The sequence below is a fragment of the Podarcis cretensis genome, assembly GCF_951804945.1.
Source record: "Podarcis cretensis genome assembly, chromosome: 3".
NCBI classification, from domain to species: Eukaryota; Metazoa; Chordata; class Lepidosauria; order Squamata; family Lacertidae; genus Podarcis; species Podarcis cretensis.
Window position 1 is genome coordinate 110,863,085 of NC_137172.1, and position 20,956 is coordinate 110,884,040.

Below are 20,956 nucleotides of genomic sequence, written 5' to 3' on the forward strand. Positions count from 1 at the left end.
GGAAAGGAAGGTGATGACCAGCGCCACCCCTTTATGTAAAATGCAATGTTAATAATGTTTTTAAAATGCCTATTTCTTCATCTTGTACAGTGGTACCTTGGTTCTCAAACACCTTGGTACTCAAATGCCTTGGTTCCCAAACACTGAAAAGTTAGTGTTCCGGTTTTCGAACATTTTTCGGAAGCCGAACGTCTGATGCGGCTGTCAGCTATTGTTTCTGGGGTGCCTGCACCAATCAGAAGCTGTGCCTTGGTTTCGAACATTTCGGAAGTCAAACAGACTTCTGGAATGGATTAAGTTTGGCGCTTTTGTTTTTGCTATTTATTTTGCGTTTTTGTTTTTGAGGCTTTTTCAGTTAATTTGTTTTTGTGACAGTGTGGAACCCAGTTCAGCTACTGATTGATTGATTGATTGATTGATTGTGTGACTGTGTGACTGTGGAAATGGATAAAAGCCAAACAATGACTATCATCAGTGCAGGTAAGAAAAAAAATTAATTTTAATTTTTATCATCTACAATACTGTCTTATTTATTTTATAGTGCAGTACATTGATTATTGCTTTCATTTTATGGATCAATGGTCTCGTTAGATAATAAAATTCATATTAAATTGCAGTTTTAGGGGTTGTTTTTAAAAGTCTGAAACAGATTAATCTGTGCGCCTTGGTTTGGGAACGGACTTCCAGAATGGATTAAGGTAACACTGTACTCTCTTTTATTTCCTAACCACCCCTAACTTAGGGGCTCGTTTTCTGTGACAGCTGCACAAGGCCATTTAGGGGGTGATGTGCAGGAGCAGCAGGAGTGATAGAATGCATATTTCTTCATCTGCCTGCTTCTTTCTTTCTTTCTTTCTTTCTTTCTTTCTTTCTTTCTTTCTTTCTTTCAACACTGTCCCTCTTACTTCCCATCCCCAACACCTACCAGGAGCAAAACAACTGGTAAGGTGGGTGGGAAGGAGAGTTTGTAAAGGAGGAATGATTGATGGCAAGAGAGTGATGGAACTGTAGGTAGAATCACAGTGAGTGACAGGCGGAGAGTCAGCTGAGAAAGATGAAATAGCCACAGTTTTGAGATGAGTTGCATGCTTGGCGTCTTGAATACAGGCACACTCTGTCGGCAAGGAATGCACATTTTAAATACATCACCACATTTTTTGGGGAGAGCACCAGGCTTCTTTCATTTTTGGCAGGAGAGAGTTGATATTCTCAGTAACCCAGATGAAACAGAAGACTGAAGATGAAACTCCATGCATAGAGGAGTGGAGGCGGACAAGCTGCTTTCCCCATGCAAACCCAGGTGCCTGTTTTTTGTTTTTTAAGCATTTAAAACTGCAGTCGTCACTCGGAGGACTGTGCAGTGTGGCTAAGCCTCATCCCTGATGATTGAGGGCAAATGGGAATATATTGTGGCAGGGATATGAATCTCTTCTCTGCTTCCCCCCTAACACATTCATTGTTCTAATAACTGCTCTGTGAAATTGGAAGAATATCACAGGCATCTGTTTATTCTTGTGGCATAATGTGTGATAAGCCACAACTCCTCTCCCCTGTGCCTTTTTCTCTGCAATTTTTAAAATACACTACAAGTATTATTTTCAAAAAATCTTTTATGGAAGAAAGTCCCCCTCCCCCATTCCATTCAAGTGTGGGAGTGCTCATCTAACTGTTTGAAGAACGAAGCGGTCAACATGTTCTCAGCTTTCTTTGTCTAGTTCTCCCTTCATGTTCTCAAGAATAAGGATTCTTTCCTCTTCCACTTTTCTAAAATACACTGTTTGAAGGTTCATCCCTGACTGCTCTCTGGTGCTGTAGCCAAGTATCACCCATGCGTTTGGAAATCTAAAATGGATGACTGTGATGCAGTCTCTACATGGGACTGCCCTTGAAAAGGAATCAGATACTTCAGCTGGCCCAGGAATGATGGGGGTTGAGTATATGGACCAAACTCTGGTACTTGACTGGTTTCCAGTTCATTTTTGGAATCACTTGCAGATGACAGCAGTGCCTGGAGACAGACAGAAATATATAACTAAGTTTGTTCTTGGTATGAGATGCCTGATGAAGTGCGTATGCACACGAAAGCTCACATCAAGAACAAATTTTGTTGGTCTCTAAGGTGCTACTGGACAATTTTATAATTTTTTTATATATATTTCTACTGTGTCAGACCAACACAGCTACCTACCTGAATCTAGAACCATGGAGACGGATGGTCAGGTTGTGTATCTGAAGGAATGGCTGTCTGTGCAGTGAGTCTGAAACAGGACCCAAAATCCCCATTTTTCCTCTCCAAGGGAGCATTTCTAAAATGCATTAACTTGAGCTCTTGAGCCAATGTATAAACAGAAACCCAGCTGTATAAACAAGTGCTCAAAGCCCTCTCCTTTATCAGTCCGTAACAGCAATGGATGGCCTTACCAGTTCCGAGTGGAGCAGGGATGGCACATCTGGGTCTTATCTTACAGACTGACGCACAGACCTTGTCAGGTCTGACAAGAGACCCGGGAACGGCGCCAGGAGTGCTCTTAGAGTTGGTGACCTTCTTGCCCCAAGATAAGAGTATAGGAACAGGAACAACCTTTTATGGTCAAGAGTACCGGAACAGGAACATCTGTTTATGGTCATGGGTGTCAACTTACGTGTATAAGCTGACGTGGTGGATTCCTGGGGAAGGGGGGAGAGGGTGCCTGGAGGATATATATACTGCATGAAATCTCTCATTTCTTTGGACTTGCTGTGAACTGACCACACAAATGCCTTCTGCTATCCGGAGAGCAGAATAAACTCTATCTCTGAATCAACCTTGGTGTCATTTGACTTCCTTCCTCCCTGTTCTGGGAGCAATGCTCACCCTACCATTGGTAAAGTCTAATAAGGCTAAATATCCACAGCAGCGACTAGAGGAGACATGACCACTGGCAGGAGTGCAGAGAGAAGAAATGCCATGGTGCATCAGACTGTAACAGCAAAACCTTATTCTGCCTCAGCTGCAATAAAGCTTGAATCTCCTATTTTGGTCTCTACGGGCTCAGCAGGCACTGTGGCAATCCAACAGTTTGACTTTACACCTGATAGCACACACTTCCATTGTTTCTTGAAAGAGACAGAGGCCAACAACTGAACTGAACAACAACTAAAAGTGTTGATCTTGAACTTTGAAGCCCAAGATGTTCTGGGACCACAGTGACCTAAGGACCATTTCCACAGGTTCCTTTTTGCCACACCCTAAAACTTTGTTAAGGTCTGTATAGTAAAAGCTATGGTTTTCCCAGTAGTGATGTATGCAAGTGAGAGCTGGACCATAAAGAAGGCTGATCGCCAAAGAATTGATGCTTTTGAATTATGGTGCTGGAGGAGACTCTTGAGAGTCCCATGGACTGCAAGAAGATCAAACCTCTCCATTCTTAAGGAAATCAGCCCTGAGTGTTCTCGAAGCTACCAGCATGAGTTTGACCAAACTGCGGGAGGCAGTGGAAGACAGGAGTGCCTGGCGTGCTCTGGTCTATGGGGTCACGAAGAGTCGGACATGGCTAAACGACTAAACAACAACAACAACAAAACCTTGTTGTGTTGGCACCTCTACTTTGTACATGGTTTAAATTTTTACCAGATACTGTTAGTTCTCCCATTACCGAACTACAGTTTGAGATGTTTAATCTCTTAATTGGTTCCTTAATGTCTTGGTCTCATCCTGGCATTCTGGAGGAAGGTCGAAGTCTGTTCTAATTTGCTCAGGGTTTGCTTTATGAGTCTCTTTTCTGATCTGTCTTCCTGCCAGCTGTTGAATTGATGGAGCGAGGTGGGAGAGACAGAGAGATCTTTTGACAGCTCATTTATGTTCACTCCTTTGCTCTTCCTCCGAGGCATCAGTTTCTTTTATTTTAATCTTCCTTAAGCCCCATATTTTACTTGAAACCAGGAGATGGACATGCACACGCTTTATCTCCTGCTCTTATGTTGCAGGATTTAGAATGGAGCTTTAAGTTCTGATAGCCATAAATTACAAAGGAAGAGATCCCCCCAGAATGTGACCAGCACTGCCATTGAAAGTACAGAGAGGTTCTCAAGTTAGAGGTAGAGAATGAAAGTCCTCATGTCTAAGGGAGATTCACGAGAGTTTCCCCCAAGTCTATGAATGTGTAGACACCTATAGTGCAGATGGGGCCCATGAACTCTGGTGGTTCACTTTTGACCCTGGTTTTAAAACCCAGAGTTTGAGGGCTAAGGAAATATTCCTATCATAGTCATGTGGGAAGGTAGATTTCCCTAGCTGTCAGTGCTAAGAGGATGGAAAATTAGCTCCCCTCCCTTATGTGAAGTATTGGAGTGTAGTTCTGCTTTGGATTAATGACAGAACATTCCTCAATCTGGTGCCTCTGTGGTGTAGCATCAGGGTTTCTGACAAAGTACAAATTGCCATATATCTCTGGCTCACTAGATCAACCTCGTTTAACAAAAGATTGCAATTAAATACCAGGGTTTTTAGGTAGACTTGGACCATTGAACACTTTTGCTAACAGATGTATTCTTCTAAGCCATTGATGGGGAACCTGTGGCACTTCAGCCACGGTCAGGTGACAACTTCCATCATGCCCAGTCAGAATGGGCAATGGTTAGGGATGACTGGAGTTGTAGACTGGAGGGCCACAGGTCCACCAACCCTATTCTGTGTCAGTTCTGGAGTTTTAACAAATCACACCTGTCTTATAAAACAGGAATGTATGTAACCATGCCTTCAGGGCATTGGCAGAATGATTATCAGGCTATAGAAACTCAAATTCCAATTGAACTTTCCATTGACACACACTATTCAGGGTGTTAAAAAGGAAGCATGGAGAAGGATTGTGATGTTGTCATTTCAGACTATTGTGCCTTTGTGTATGATCAACCGATGCTCTGAAATAGCTTTCTGCCTAATTGTCAAGAGAGATATGAATTTTAGCAGAAGGACGGTTATTATATTATACAATGACTTTTCTCCACTGAAATGAAAGTGAGATTTGACAATCAGCAATCCCACAGACCAAATTCATATCCTTTGGGCATGCAAGCCGTAATGAAATGGTCATCTTAATTTTATGAAGTGTACAAAAAAGAGATTGGTGAGTTCCATCACCAAATAAAAGTATCAATGTTTTGCTAATCATTTGCATATTGCATATCTTAAGCTCATACTGCTTATCTTCCTCTCTTCAAGCAATGGACAGTTATACAAGACTGCTGCAATCCTGATTTATAGTGGGCTCAATTGCCTTTAATTTATTTAAATTAAACAAATTAAATTTAGCAAAAGCTACAACCAAAAAGTGCACACGAAGAACCAGACAGTAATTGGAGAGAAACATTGGACTTTATACATTTTGTTGCATAGTCAAGATTTTTAATAGGGTACTTCATTCCTACTGAATCTGGACAGATAAAAATTTCAGCAGCTTTTGGCATCTCCTTTGTTGCTGAACAGATTACTTCAAGAGATTCTGTCTCTGTGTGTGCCCCCCATCTGCTCTAGAGGGTTGGTGAAAACCCCAGAACAGGTTTGGGGGCACAGGGTTTATTGGGAGATGAGAGGGAAAGCAAGTCCCATTGTGTGAGTGAAAGTCCTTGTGCTAATGGGATGACTTGGTTGGATATAACCCAAAATATTTGGCATTACATCATCATGCCACATAAATATTTGTGTATATTCACGAGCTAGCTGTACTTTAAAAAGTGCTACCAAGTCACTCATATTGACGTAACTGTCAATTCTATATTTCATTTGTTTTTCTGTTGGGTAATGATATATCCTTTCAAAAGATTGCAAATGGTGGTGGTCCCCATTCAGAGTTTTCTACCCTCCCGGGGAGCTAGAACCTGGCTACAGGTTCTACACTAGGGTCAGAGGTTATTCTAATGTGCAGCTGGACACATTTTGTGGACTGGGAACAAAGTTTTGTGAAATCGGATAAGGAGCTAGGACAAAAGAAATAAATAAAAAATAAAGATTACTATTAATTCCTTTCAAGCTTCATAACTTTTTTTACTAACAGTGTATTGAATACTTTTCTTTCTTTCCATTCCTTACAAGGCATGACAATTTCATCTCCCAAACCCTCATTTTCTTTCTTTCTTTCTCATTTTCCTCTTCCTCTTCGCTATGGTACTTTCCCTTCCATTTTTCTGGTTGCAATGCAGAAAGTTTCAGGTGAAATCATGGGCATTCCAGTCTAAAGACTGATGTCACAGGTGATGAGAAAGATTTGCCTAAGTCTTCTGGAGAGCTCCAACCAATCAGAGTAGAGGATGCTGGACTAGATGGGACTGTGGTCTGCCTCAATAGAAGGTAACCATCTTTTACTTTAATTTCCCTTAAAGGTAAAGGTACCCCTGACCATTAGGTCCAGTCGTGGCCGACTCTGGGGTTGCGGCGCTTATCTCGCTTTACTGGCCAAGGGAGCTGGCGTACAGCTTCCAGGTCATGTGGCCAGCATGACTAAGTCGCTTCTGGCGAACCAGAGCAGCACACGGAAACGCCGTTTACCTTCCCGCTGGAGTGGTACCTATTTATCTACTTGCACTTTGATGTGCTTTCGAACTGCTAGGTTGGCAGGAGCAGGGACCGAGCAACGGGAGCTCACCCCGTCACAGGGAATCGAACCGCCGACCTTCCGATCGGCAAGCTGTAGGCTCTGTGGTTTAACCCACAGAGCCACCCACATCCCACTAATTTCCCTTAGTTCAGGAATGAACAGTCTTTTTCGATTCATGCACACTTTGAATAACAGAATCATAGAGTTGGAAAGGACCCTGAGGGTCACCCATTCCAATCCCCTGCAGTGCAGGAATCTTTTGCCCAACATGGATGTTTTTAAGGCTGCTGTGGCCACACACACACATACATCATTTCTTGCCTCCCCTAGATCACCCTCCCAAGAGACAGAAAGAGGAAAACACATGTATAAAAAACTTTGCTTTCCCAAGGGATTTGCATCCTGGCAAGCACAGAATTGCGTTCAGGGATGGAACTGATTCGAAAGAACTTGGGATAGGCTTACTAGCTTTTCAGACACTGCCAAGGGTGCTTTTATATTGGACTAATAATCCAATGACTTGTTGACAACCCTATTTTAAATTTTATTTCAATATGATGATCTACTTTTTCTGCTTAGAGTATGCTTCTTGTTATTACAGAATATACATTTATCCACAGAAAGTAAACAGTTTTGTTCATTATGCACATTTTTTCTTCATTGTACAATATTTGCATTTTTGTATTCACTGTAATTGCTTCAGTATGTTGCAAGCAAATGCTATTTATAGAATACGGGTGCAAATCAGAGAAAGGATTATAGTTTGAAACACAAATAAATGCATATACTGTGTGCCATAAATAAATAAATAAACTTACACCAGATGGCTGCATATTTGAGGGACTGGGGGGGGATCTAATTTCTTAGCGCTAACCAACTGTATTCGCAACCTTAATTCTGTGGAGAATTTGCTTATTAAAATGACTAGATTGCTAGCACCACACCAATTTTGTTTTATTTTATTTGGCCATAGTTTTGGTTCATAATATCAGCTTCAATCTTTCACCTGAAAATCTAGTCAGGAGACTCTTGTCTGATATACACTATAAAAAGACAGAATCCGAAAAAAAACCTGTGAAATAATACTAAGAGCCGCATGTTTTATTTGATCCACAGCTATAGCTTCCCAGGGTACTTACAGTACAGCCCAAAAGCATTAATAAACAGCGGCACTATTTCTTTTCTGTTGATAGCCACCGTATTGCTTTCAGCAGCTAGCAAAATTAAACCCTCAGAATAATTCTCATGTGCACAGACTGTAAAGTGAATTTAAATTAAAGTAGTACATTACGAGGAGAGAAAGTATCTGGGTAGCATTTGAAAGTCCCTTATTTCCACTAGTGTCATGAGCTGCATCACATTGCATCCTCAGACAATTTTTTTTCTTTTTTCTTTTAATTTTTTTTATTCAAAATTATAACAAGGCATATTATCCAAAAACATATCATCCTTGTCCCCCCCCCCATTTTTCCTCCCTCCCCCCTTCCCCACAAAACCCACCCCCACCCCACCCCCCTACTTCCCTCAGTTCCAGTCTTTGGTTTCTCTAAGAATGCTGTTTTCTGCATGTTACAAAGTTGTATAGATCCTCAAACTATTTAGCTGATTATTATCAATAAAAAGTTTATGAATGTTTATTCAAAACCTGCCAAGGAGTCCAGTTCACTTTGTTGCATCTTCAGATACTTTACATATTCATCCTTAAAGTCACAGTTATCCTTGTCCCACAGCTTATATGTCAGTTTTGCCAGTTCTGCATAGTCCATCAATTTTTCTTGCCATGATTCTTTAGTTGGGGTTTCTTCAGTCTTCCATCCTTGTTCTACCAGAACTCTCACAGCCGTTGTCGCATACACAAAGATGTTTTTCAAAAATAATTCCATTTACGCACACGTGTGTGTGTGTGTGTGTGTGTGTGTGTGTGTGCTGGAAGCACAATTCATTCTTACACCCCGAGATTACAAAGATCTTCTTAATAAGCTCCAAGAACAGACAAGCTCCTTTCAATTGCAGAAAAGCCCATGGGCCTGATAAATTGCTCCTAGATTTCAAGCTCCATCTTGAAGATGCTTGCTTGTCTCATGATGTCTCCAGGGTTCCACCATGGCCCTGGACCCTTCCTTTTTTATTATTTTATTTATGAATTTCAATTTCATACATTTCAACAATTTTACAATCGTTTTAACATTTCAAAACTTGGCTTCCTCCCCCCTCTTTCTGCAGTTCCTTAAATTTATTTGTAATATTTTCTGCATATCCAAATTAACTTAATTTACTCATTTATTCATATTTAAAACTGCAGGTTATTACAATAATCCTGCCAATGTTCTTATCTGTTTACAATTTATTTGTAAATATTCAATAAACCATTTACATTCTTTTATAAAAAAAAGTTTGTTATCTTGATTTCTTATTTTTCCAGTAAGCCATTTCTGCATTTTCCTTAAGTTTTTGTATCCATTCTTCTTTCGCAGGGACTTCTTCTTCTTTCCATTTTTGGACAAGTAACATTCTTGCTCTTGTAGTCGTAGACATGAATAAATTTCTATGCAGTTTGGATAGTTGTCCCTATAATTCCCAAAAGGAAAGCTTCTGGGTCCTTTTTACAAACATTATTTTAAACACATTATTCGGTTCATTATATATCATTTCCCAGTAAGCTTTAACCTTACTACAAGACCACCACATATGATAAAAAGAACCTTCTTTCTCTTTACATTTCCAACACTTATTTGATTTGGAATTATACATTTTTGCCAATTTACTCAGTGTTAGGTACCATCGATATATCATTTTCATATAATTTTCAATTAGACCATAACATGCTGTAAAATTTATATCCATATTCCACAACCGCACCCATGCTTCCATAACTATATTATGACCAGTATCTATTGCCCAATGCATCACTGGGGATTTTAATGCTCATTCCATTCCAATAACATCTTATACGTTTTAGACAACACTTTTACGTTACATTCCAACATGGCCCTGGGTCTTTCCTTTTGAGGAAGATGCTAGCCTAACACTACTTGAGTTGACCTGAGCTTCATAAGCACTGCCAACCAGCTGATGGGCAGGGACTGTGAAGCGCTATGCACGGACCAGCTCAGTGATGGCCAGACACGGCCCTCCAGCTGTCGTTGAACTACAACTCCCATCATCCCTAGCTAACAGGACCAGTGGTCAGGCATGATGGGAATTGTAGTCCCAAAACAGCTGGAGGGCCAAGTTTGGCCATCACTGGACCAGCTGATCAGCAGTGCCTGCAACCTCCCTTTGGCCCAGCCATGTCTTTACCTGCCGCATTCCTAACATCATACATGACATCAGGTATAGGACATGTGGATGTAGTCTCATGTTGATATATAACTGGATTTGTATGCCAATTGGATATTATAAATTTTTTTTAGTGAGTGGTTTATATTGAGCTTCAAAATTGGGGTTTCCCAAACTTGGGTTTTCAGCTGTTTTCGACTACAACTCCCATCATCCCTAGCATACAGGATCAATAGTCAGGGATGATGGGAATTGTAGTCCAAAACAGCTGGAGACCCAAGTTTGGGAAACCCTGTTCTAAATCAGGCTGTGCTGGTCCCATGGGCTAACCGAGAGGCGAGGTCCGAGTCCAGTCCGATGTCGAAGGTGCAGTATGGAGGCAGTCCGAAGAAGTTGAAGCTGGATGCAGGGCAGGTAGTCGGGTGAGATCAGGAGCTCCAGCAGGACAGCAGGACAGGGTTCAGGCAGGAACTGACAACCAACGAGATTGCTCCAGCAACTTGGGACTGGGGCTAGCTGGCTTTTGTCTGCCCCGAGGCACAGGGTGGCCCTGATCCTCAGGTTACTCGCCGTTCCTGGCCTGGAGGCGAGCACTCCTCCTGCGGGAACTTAGTTCCCTCTGCCTCTCTGCCCTGAGCCTCTGCAGCTCATGAGAAGCTGGGTGGTTACTGGACCCAGAGGCAACCTCAGCTTCCCCTGATGGGGCTGAGAGTGGAGCACCTGCAGGCAATGGGTCCTCCATCCCCTCAGGAGCCAGAGCAGACTCTCCTCTTTTCTAGGCTAAACATACCCAGCTCCTCCAACTGTTCCCCATAAGGCTTTGTTTCCAGACCCTCTATCATCTTGGTTGCCCTCCTCTGCACACATTCCAGCTTGTCAATATCCTTCTTAAATTGTGGTGCCCAGAACTGGTGTGCTGGTCCCATGGGTTACTCGAGAGGTGAGATCCAAGCCGGTCTGTGGTGAAAGGTGCAGTGTGGAGGCAGTCCATAGCAGCTGAAGCTGGGTGCAGGGCAGGGAGTCAGGAACTCTGGCAGAAAAGCAGGACAGGGTTCAGGCAGGAACTAGCAACCAACAATGTTGCTCCCACAACTTGGGACTGGGGCTTGCCGGCTTTTATCTGCCCCGAGGCATCGGGCGGCTCCGATCCTCTGGTGACTTGCCTCTCCTGGCCTGGAGGCGAGCACTCCTCCTGCGGGAACTTAGTTCCCTCTGCCTCTCTGCCCTGAGCCTCTGCAGCTCAGGAGAAGCTGGGTGGTTACTGGACCCAGAGGCAACCTCAGCTTCCCCTGATGGGGCTGAGAGTGGAGCACCTGCAGGCAATGGGTCCTCCATCCCCTCAGGAGCCAGAGCAGACTCAGCTGATGCCTGCATCTGAGGACCCAGCACAGGTGAGGACCCTTCAGGCTCAAACCCCAGCCCCGGCTCAGCTGGTTCTGGAGCCGGGGAATCCTGTGCAGGCTGGGATTCCTCGGGTTCAGCATCCGAATCCGAATCCCAGGCCATCACACAGGCATAGGCAAACTCGGCCCTCCAGATGTTTTGGGACTACAACTCCCATCATTCCCAGCCAACAGGACCAGTGGTCAGGGATGATGGGAGTTGTAGTCCCAAAACATCTGGAGAGCCGAGTTTGCCTATGCCTGTTCTAAATGAATAAAAATAAAACATAAAACAGGCACACAAACAGACAGGGCAAAAAGTAGGTTAGTGGAGGAGAGAATGAGTGATAGCAAAGCATTATAAAAAGTAGAGTCTAAATGCTTACATATCTTCCTGTAGTCTTTGGGTGACTCAAGGCAACTTCCTCTTCCATCTGGCAGGTTTTCCATCCATTATTCTGCATGTGGACAGTGAGAAGATAGTTTCTGAGAAGAGTGCTCTTGTGGTGCTGCTCCTCACATGACCCAAGTTTCTGGACTTTTCTCCAAATTCAGTTCCGAGGGTAATGCTAAACAGTGTAATGCTGTGAAGTCACATGCAATGTTCAACACCAAATTAATTCTCTGGAATAATTCATTCCAAAAGGGTTTTGTGACAGGGAATGAACATGCACATTAGTGAGTGGACAACTGCAGTAGCAGCCACTATGATTCGTCATTCCTGCTCAATATAGCCTGGAGTCCAGCAAATTCTGAATATAATCTTATGCTGGAAAAGTTATAAATTATAAGCTCAAGGACTATATTTCCACCTATAATCCTGTAACTGAATTTCTGGACACCCACTTTGATTGCAGTCCACATAAAGTTTGGTACATGCATCTCTCTTCTTTTGTGTATACACACCAAACACTATGCACTAATGGGAATGTTTCTATAGAATTCAAAAACTGTCACATATATACAGTACTTCCGAGGCTGTTAAAAGCATCTGTCCTGAATATTTTGATGATATAATGTCTAAATTGCAGATACTGCCAAGATGCTGTTTTGGGAAGTTTAAATTCATCCCTGAGAATGTCAAATGATTTGAAGTACTTATTTTTATCTGTTAGTTGCCAGATCTGCCAAAATGTCAAGTCGGGCATATTTCTTCTCTATTGCTATAGATTGAATTTTAATATTTGCGTTTCCCATATTTGAGAACCGTATTTGAGGTTACTACTGAAATTCTTCCACACTGTGCAGGTCACCATAATGACAAGGGTGTAAATGTGAGGGTTACAAAAGTGCTGTTTGCTTAGTGCCACCCATCTGGGTGCTGGAGCTAACTGGCATTGCTCTCATTGTGCTCATAATGGATATTCCAGCAATTCTAGGCCTTTACTCCGGGATTGAATTGGATGTGCTACCCCACTTTAGACCTTGGGAGTTGTAGCTGACTCCAGCTACAAAGAGTTGTGAGTGGAGAGGGGCGTTTTCCCCATGCTTTGGACCACTTCCCCCAGAAACTCAGCAAATCTGGTGTACCGACCGGGAACTGGGTGTGGTGAGTACGGCCGAATGGGACACAGCTGTGGGCAGCCTGAGGAAGTACCTTTCTTGAATGGTATCTTTCAGGACTGGTTCAGAAGTTGATGGACAAACATTCTGAGAAGTTATAATCGTGTACACCAGCGAGGTTGTATTATGCATACCCGCTCTCTGCAGTTTTCGCTTTATTAACTTGGTTTATATTCCGAGTGCACTTCAGCCCATAAATATGGGATATGTATCCCTGCTATCAGCTCTGTCTGCTTCATGCCTATTTGATTTCCCATGAAACGTCAAAGAAAACACACGGCTTGATACGATGTTGTGGCATTTCGTAGGGGGTGGAGATGGGGGTGTTGCTGCCTCAGAAAGGTTCAAAACAGTCTGATAGAATTGCAAAAACATTTCCATAGGCATAGCAGAACTTTCTAGACCGTCTGCTTTCCAGGATATGTGGAGGCAGCAGGTAAAGTGGTTTATTTTCAGCAATTGTGCTGAAGAGAAGCAGGAGACTTATGGTGGTTTATTTTTTTTTTGTGGGACATCAAAATGCCTCATAACAGTAGTGACCTCTTATTTCAGGGCAGGTGGGCCCAGTTCTTTTGTTTGGGTTGTCACATTGGAACATTAACATAGGGCAGGGCCATTCTTAGGGATGGGACAGAAATTTGTTAGAGTTCACATTTAGAAAAAAATACAGTCATACCTTGGTTTTCGAACAGCTTAGTTCACGAACAACTTGAAACTCGAATGACACAAACCTGGAAGTAGATGTTCCAGTTTGCGAACTTTGCCTCAGAAGCTGAACGTCTGGTGTGGCTTCCATGGCTTCCAATTGGCTGCAGGATGCTCTTGCAGCCACTCAGAAGCTGCACCTTGATTTCTGAACATTTTGGAAGTCGAACAGACTTCTGGAACGCATTCTGTTCGAAAACCAAGGTACAACTGTATGCAAAAAAGTATTCCATTGGGCAGAATTGCACACAAAGATGGGTATGACGTGATAAATTTGCCCTGAAATGGTGTTGAATTTTCATGAAAAATCTCTTTAGAAAAAGAAAAAGAAATTGCAAACTGACGTAGAGAACCAAACGTAAGATAGGAAAAATGAGAAACAGGGAGAAACTGAAAAGGAGACAGGTGAGTAAATGGAACAGCATCTAGATGTCTTTGTTGCTAAGTGCCAGCATTGATCCATCACATTTATATCCAATCTTCTTTCCAGGAATGCAAAGTGCATTGCATTCTCCCGTTTTATCCTCGCGACAACTCTTGTGAGGTGACTTAGGCTGAGAGAATGTGACTGGCCCAAAGCCAATCTGTGAATTTCATAATCCAAGTGGGGATTTTAACTTTCCTCATTTTCAAATCTGCTTTCTGTTTGCCTCTCAAACAAGCCAAGGCAATCCTGGTGCTTTGATGAGCCACATATTAATGTGGTGAACCATTCACATTTTAAATAAAAGTGTAGATTTGGGCTATCTCCCAACATTTGCCTGCCTGGAATTGGGGACTATTGAAGAGAATTCAGGACTTCATTATTGCTCTGTGCTGAGTACACTTGGCAATGAACACACTTCCTCTGAAGCATCTGGTTCCAGCTACTATTGGATACAGGATAATAATAGACTAAGAAGACAGTAATTTTCAGTGGACTGCAAAGCTGGGGTGGGTAGTCGAGCTGCCAGCATTATTGCTATCATGGCCAACTGAGCTGCTGATAGAACAGCTCTTTTCCACAGAAAGGAAATTGTGATAGATGCCCTTTTAGGGGACCACAAGCTTCTCTTCAAGGGAGATTAGAGGTGTCTAAGTCTGGGATTCTATGCATCTGCTAGGAAAGAGATTGACCAAACCCAAAGAGTTCTCACTAATGGTTCCTCATCATCCTGGAAAAAAGTAATAAATGGTATGCTACAGGGTCCATTTCTGGGCCTGTTTTTGTTCAGTGTCTTTATAATACAGTAGGATGAAGGAATTGATGGGATGAGCATAAAGTTGCAGATGACACCAAACTCAGACAAGTAGCTACTGCCACAGAAGACGGAATCAGAATTCAAAATGACCTTAACAGATTGGAGAATTGGGCCAAAACTAACAAAAAGAGTTTCAATAGGGACAAAGATAAGTTTCTGCACTTAGATAGGAAGAACCAGCTGTTCAAATATAAGATGAGGGACACCTGGCTTGCCAGTAGTACATGTGAAAAGGATTTGGAAGTCTTAGTAGCCCTCAAGCATAACGTAAAGTCAACGGTGTGATGCAGCAACAAAAAAAGCTAATGCTATTCTAGGCTGCGTCCGCCATATTGACAAGCTGGAACATGTCAGATGAGGGCAACCAAGATGTTAAAGGGTCTGGAAACCAAGCCTTATGAGGAATGTTGAGGGAGTTGCCTATGTTTGGCCTGGGAAAGAGGAGACTGAGAGGAGATATGATAGCCATCTTCAAATATCTCAAGGGCTGTCACATGGTAGAGGGAGCAAGCTTGGTTTCTCCTACTCCAGATGGCAAGACCCAAACCAATGGCTTCAAGTTAGGAGATTCTGACTAAACATCAGGAAGGGCCTTCTGACAGTAAGAGTGGAACAGTCTCCCTTGGGAGGCAATGGACTCTCTTTCCTTGGAGTTTTTAAGCAGAGGTTGGATGGCCATCTTCCATGGATGCTTTAGTTGAGATTCCTGCATTGCCAGGAGTTGGGCTAGCTCACCCTTGGATCCTTTGAAACTCTACAATTCTATGGTTCTGTGATTGTAAGAAAGTCCTAGAGCATTCACTGTGAAGCTTGTGTTAGGGCTTGGAGGTAAATGCACAAGAATTGTTGCACTGGTTTTTAAAACTCTGTTTTAAACACGCACAAAAATGTTGAAAGAGAAGCTCTAACGGGAGCACGACTTTCAGTGTCCTGTCTACTACTGTTTACAATCTAGGGATCAGTTCCAGAGCAAGGTTACTAAAAAGACTTGGGAACAATCCAATGCTGGGTCAATAGTCATGCAGGGTCAGAACAGGGCTGAATCAATCATTCTGGATGAGAGCCAAAGAAACGAGCTGACATGGAAGTTGGGCCAAGTCAACAAGCAGGAACTTGAAACTAGTTCAAAGTTCCAGATATGCTGAAATAGAAGAAGCACAGTAGCAGACAGATGGTGTACCTCCTGGAAGCACAGCTTTGCTTCCTGCTAGGTAGTTGTACTGCAGAATCCCTGGTTGCCAACAGGAAGCGAACAACACTGAACAACGGAGGGTGAGAGGTGTTACAAAAATTAGCATCAGGCCTTTTCTATCTTGTTTCCAATGCCTGCCAAAAACCTTTCTATTCCAGCAAGCCTACCCAGGCGTGTCATTTTAACATGGAATTTTATTACGTTCAATTGTTTTAAAACTGCTGATTTTGTTTCTGTTTTAAAATGTTACGCCGGCTTGTTTTTAATGTTTGCTTGCATCTGAATTTTGAGATGAATAGGTGGATCTTTGAAAGCCCTCAGAGTTCTTCTGATGAGCAAGCGTTGCATGCATGTTGTTGTTATTGTTGTTGTTGTTGTTTAGTCGTTTAGTTGTGTCCGACTCTTCGTGACCCCATGGAACAGAGCACGCCAGGCACCTCTGTCCTCCACTGCCTCCCGCAGTTTGATCAAACTCATGCTGGTAGCTTCAAGGACACTGTCCAACCATCTCGTCCTCTGTCATCCCCTTCTCCTTGTGCCCTCCATCTATCCCAACATCAGGGTCTTCTCCAGGGAGTCTTCTCTTCTCATGAGGTGGCCAAAGTATTGGAGCCTCAGCTTCACGATCTGTCCTTCCAGTGAGCACTCAGGGCTGATTTCCTTAAGAATGGATAGGTTTGATTTTCTTGCAGTCCATGGGACTCTCAAGAGTCTCCTCCAGCACCATAATTCAAAAGCACCAATTCTTCGGCGATCTTCTTTATGGTCCAGCTCTCACTTCCATACATCACTACTGGGAAAACCATAGCTTTTACTATATGGACCTTTGTTGGCAAGGTGATGTCTCTACTTTTTAGGATGCTGTCTACCTGGAGGAGGAACCGGTACGTGGAGGAGGAACCGGCAAGCCACTCCAGTATCCCTGCCAAGAAAACTCCATGGACAAAGACAACAGGCATGTTGTTATATACAGCAAATAAATACGCCATGAACTGTATAGATTTGTGACTGAAGAGTTTGTGTGTTAGGCCAATAGGCAACTTCTGGGAGGTAGTAGGGCAAGGAAAAGGGATGAGAGGGAGTAGAGGGAGGGAACACATCCTCACCTGAGCTGAAAGCCAGGGAACTGCTACATTCACAGGGAATGAGACTAGCTTCCCATTTTTCTCAGGAGATGTAGTTCTGTTTGGTGCCTAGGTTTGGGTATCAGGCACCCTGAAAAGCATATGTTCCAGTATTCCCTATTATGAAGGGGAAGGTCTCAGGGGCTTTTGAGGTTTGCAGATGGAGATGTTTGGACTCTGTTGCGCTCTTGATGGTGCCATTGAGATTTCAAGGGGCTCCACATTTGTAACTCAGAAAAGAATGAATTATTCTTCAGGTCTATTTGGAAACTCTGTCACCCTTGGTGAACCTATTCTGAGCGGAGCAAACTGGAGATCACCAACACTAGTGGCGACATTGTGTTCTTACTAATTGGCCTGGAAGCTATTTTCTGTTATGGTTAGAAAACAGGAAGCTCTCTCCTATCCCATATTTGCCTAATCCAGTATCGTTTACTCTGACTGCTTGCAGCTCTTCCAAATCTCAGGCAGTCACTGCCTAGTAGGTCCTTTTCAGCTTTTTCAGTGGGGATTGAAGCTGCATCCTTTTGCATCCAACACATCTAAGGAAGGAATAATCTGTCAGTTTTGTTACTCTGATTTTTTCATTTTCCCAGTCTTAAATTCAGTTTGCAACATTTCTGCAGCATGTTGTTGTTGTTAAAAAGCAGAATATTAGAGCGGATTTCTCCCAATAAACACAATTTTGTACCCTTTCTCATCATATGTACATTTTGTAAAGATTTTTTGGCTGGAGAACTGTATTGCAAAATTCAGCTAAATGAAAATTTCCAGGGATGGCTGTGTTTTGGTCCCCAGACTGTTTTTGAAGGCGCCAATTTGTTAGATTCAGGTTTTATGGTGAACTGAATCAAACTTCTTCCCCATCTCTATTCCCATTCAACTGTAGCCCCTGGAGCAGTCCCAGCAAGCAGGACTCCAGATTTCATAGGTTTGCTGTGAAAACTGTAGGTTATTGATCACAACTTCATCTCTTGAATGCATTAAAGGTGACATTTGAATTTAAACTCAGTAGCTAGATGGATTTTCCAAGCTGGGAATGATTTTTTCTCATTGAAATAGGGAAATGCTGATACTGGAAGTCAGAGCCCTAGACTAACAACTGGGGATCTGAGAAAGGAAAAACAATCACTTCCCAGCCCACTGTTTATGGCATGAGCTGATGTCTTTCATCAGGTTCAATGTAATATTTAGATAATAGTTACCTTTGTCTTGGGAGGGTGGTAGAATACATCAAATGAAAAACCCTATCAGTTCAAAAATAATATGAAGTTGCAATGAACCAGCTTAATAAAATATAAACCGCAAGGTTGGGTTTGTTTGTTTTTTAATCAACTTCTCTCTCTGACACTAAAAAGAAATTAAGATATTTTGGGAGAGAAGGTTTCGTTTCATTTCATTTAGTCACCTTGGGCTCCTTTGGGATGAACAGTGGGATAAAAATTTAAGAAATATAAGAATGCAGGTAAAATTCATAGGAACATCAGTTTACTGGCTACTGCACACAGAGGGGAGCTGTGTGGTGGAGCCAATGTCACATCCAGGGCTCTGCCAGCTTACTCAAGCCAAGGCAGGAATGGGGAGTTTTTCCTCCATTCCCCCATTGTTATTGGGCTTTTGTTTTTGTTTTCACTATTTCCACTCCTATTGACATCAATAAGAGCAGGAATATCTACCCCAGGATCTTGACCCATGGGTTTGCCAGGGAAACAACTGGGCTTTATTCAAAACCACCCTCAGCATGTTCCAGCATGTTACCTTTTGGGGTAAGCCAGTGGGAAAACCACTGGTAGTAAACCTTTGCACATGGAGCTTTCCATGGGTGTACCAGGGGTATGGACTTCCCCTGCATGCAAAGACAGCCTGTGGAAATTGAGCGGACAAGGCCAATAGTGGGTCCAACAGTCAAGAAAGCAGTTTCTGCATGTGCTGTGGAGAGAAATGAGGGGCTGATGGGGCTCGTAAACCTGAGAAGGTAGCCCGTCTAGGAGAAGGAAAACTCTGATCCTAAACCTCCACTGCCTTTGGGAGAAAAGGCTGGGGAGTAAACCTTACACAAATCTAGAGTGTAGTCCCTAATATGGTTCCAGCAACTCCTGGAGCCAAGTTGGTGCCAACCGTACTGCTCTGCTTCCTTTTGGACCACATCAGCGAGACTGAGAGCAGGGTCTTGTCATCTGGGCAGCCCAGATGCTCCATACACACTGCCCAGGCTTGCACCCCAGAGAGGTTACTTTGATCCTGCTAACACAATGGTTTGACTTCACACCTGGAGGCGCACTGTCTCTCAAGACAGACTGAAGCCAACAACTACCACCAGGAGTCTCCAGGATAGACTTGTTGCCCTGCTCTTCCACCCTATCCTAACTTCTCTTAGCTAGCCTTTGGCTGAGTTTGGGATTGTTCTGTAACTAGGTCTCAAATTTACTGTATAATTGCCATTATATAGCAAGGGGCATTATTATTGATTCAATGAGATCAATAGCACTCCAGCAATATTTTGCAGCTCTAGAAAGTTTTTCTGTAGTGTACTAGCAAACACATATTTCTGTAGCAGCCAGGCACACACAGAAAATACAGCATGCTTAAAGGAGGAGCTATCCAAGCTGCTGGGAAAATATTAAACGATTGCAAGATTTATATGGAGAGAAATGGTACTGAGGCATCTTAAATTTACTGACTATGTACAGAGTGAAAATATAAATGCGTCACACAGAAAAAAAGGAGAGGAAAATGGTAGCTATCAAAAGCACCACAAGGAGTTTTGAATTTCTAACATAGATGACATGAATTTCCTCTGCAGACTGGGACGAAGAAAATAAAAATGGTTTAAAAAGAATCATAATTTGCCTCAATTCTGAAGATGGGCCTTTTTACTTATTGACAGGTGGGTTTAAAGAGTGAGAACACTATAGTCCACACAAAACCTTGTGTCCCTTTCACTGTCATTAATCATGAACTGCGGTATGAAACTTCAAGGAACAAATGCAGGCAGTCATATTTGTTTGTTTGTGTACCGTAGATATAGCTTGTTCTTCGTTGAATATTTTCAATCCCAGAGTGGGGGGGGGATAATAAAAATAAAGACAGAAAGACAGCAAAACACACACAAATTAACTAAATTAATTAAAAGGTCAGCAAGCAAAACTACAGCAACAAAAATTAAAATTAAAAGATCTAGGTAAAACACAAGGATCATCTAGTTCGGCCCCCTACTATGCAGGAATCTCAACTAAAGCATCCATGACAGATGGCCAACCAGCCTCTGCTTAAAAACCTCCAAGGAAGGAAGTGACTTTTTATCATATGTGGTGGGAATGTAGATAAGTTAAAAAATATTGGGAAATGATATACAATGAATTGGAAAAAAATGTTTAAAATGACATTTGTAAAAAAAAAACCAGAAGCATTTCTGTTAGGGGCTGTAGGACAAGACCTGCCAAGAAAGACAAAGAATTTATTTATGTATGCTACAACAGCGGCAAGAGTCTTGATAGCACAAGGATGGAAGAATGAGGAAATCCCAACAAAAGAACAGTGGCAAGAAAAATTGAGTTACGCAGAGCTGGCTAAATTGACAAATAGCTGGACAAGCACAACTGTGGCTTTAAGGAAGAATGGGAGCTTTTTACAAATTATCTAAAAAGACAACAAAATGAATTGGACTCTTTGGCAGGTTTTGAATAAACATACACAAATTTATTGGTTGATAACATGGTAGATAGATAATGTAAGGATATGTATAACTTCATAACTTGCAGAGAATAATATGTGCTGAGAAATCAGAGAAAGGAGCTGAGGGAAGTCTCGGGGGGGGGAGCGAGGGTTTGATGGGGGAATAATGAATATAATCGGGACGCGGGTGGCTCTGTGGGTAAAATCTCAGCGCCTAGGACTT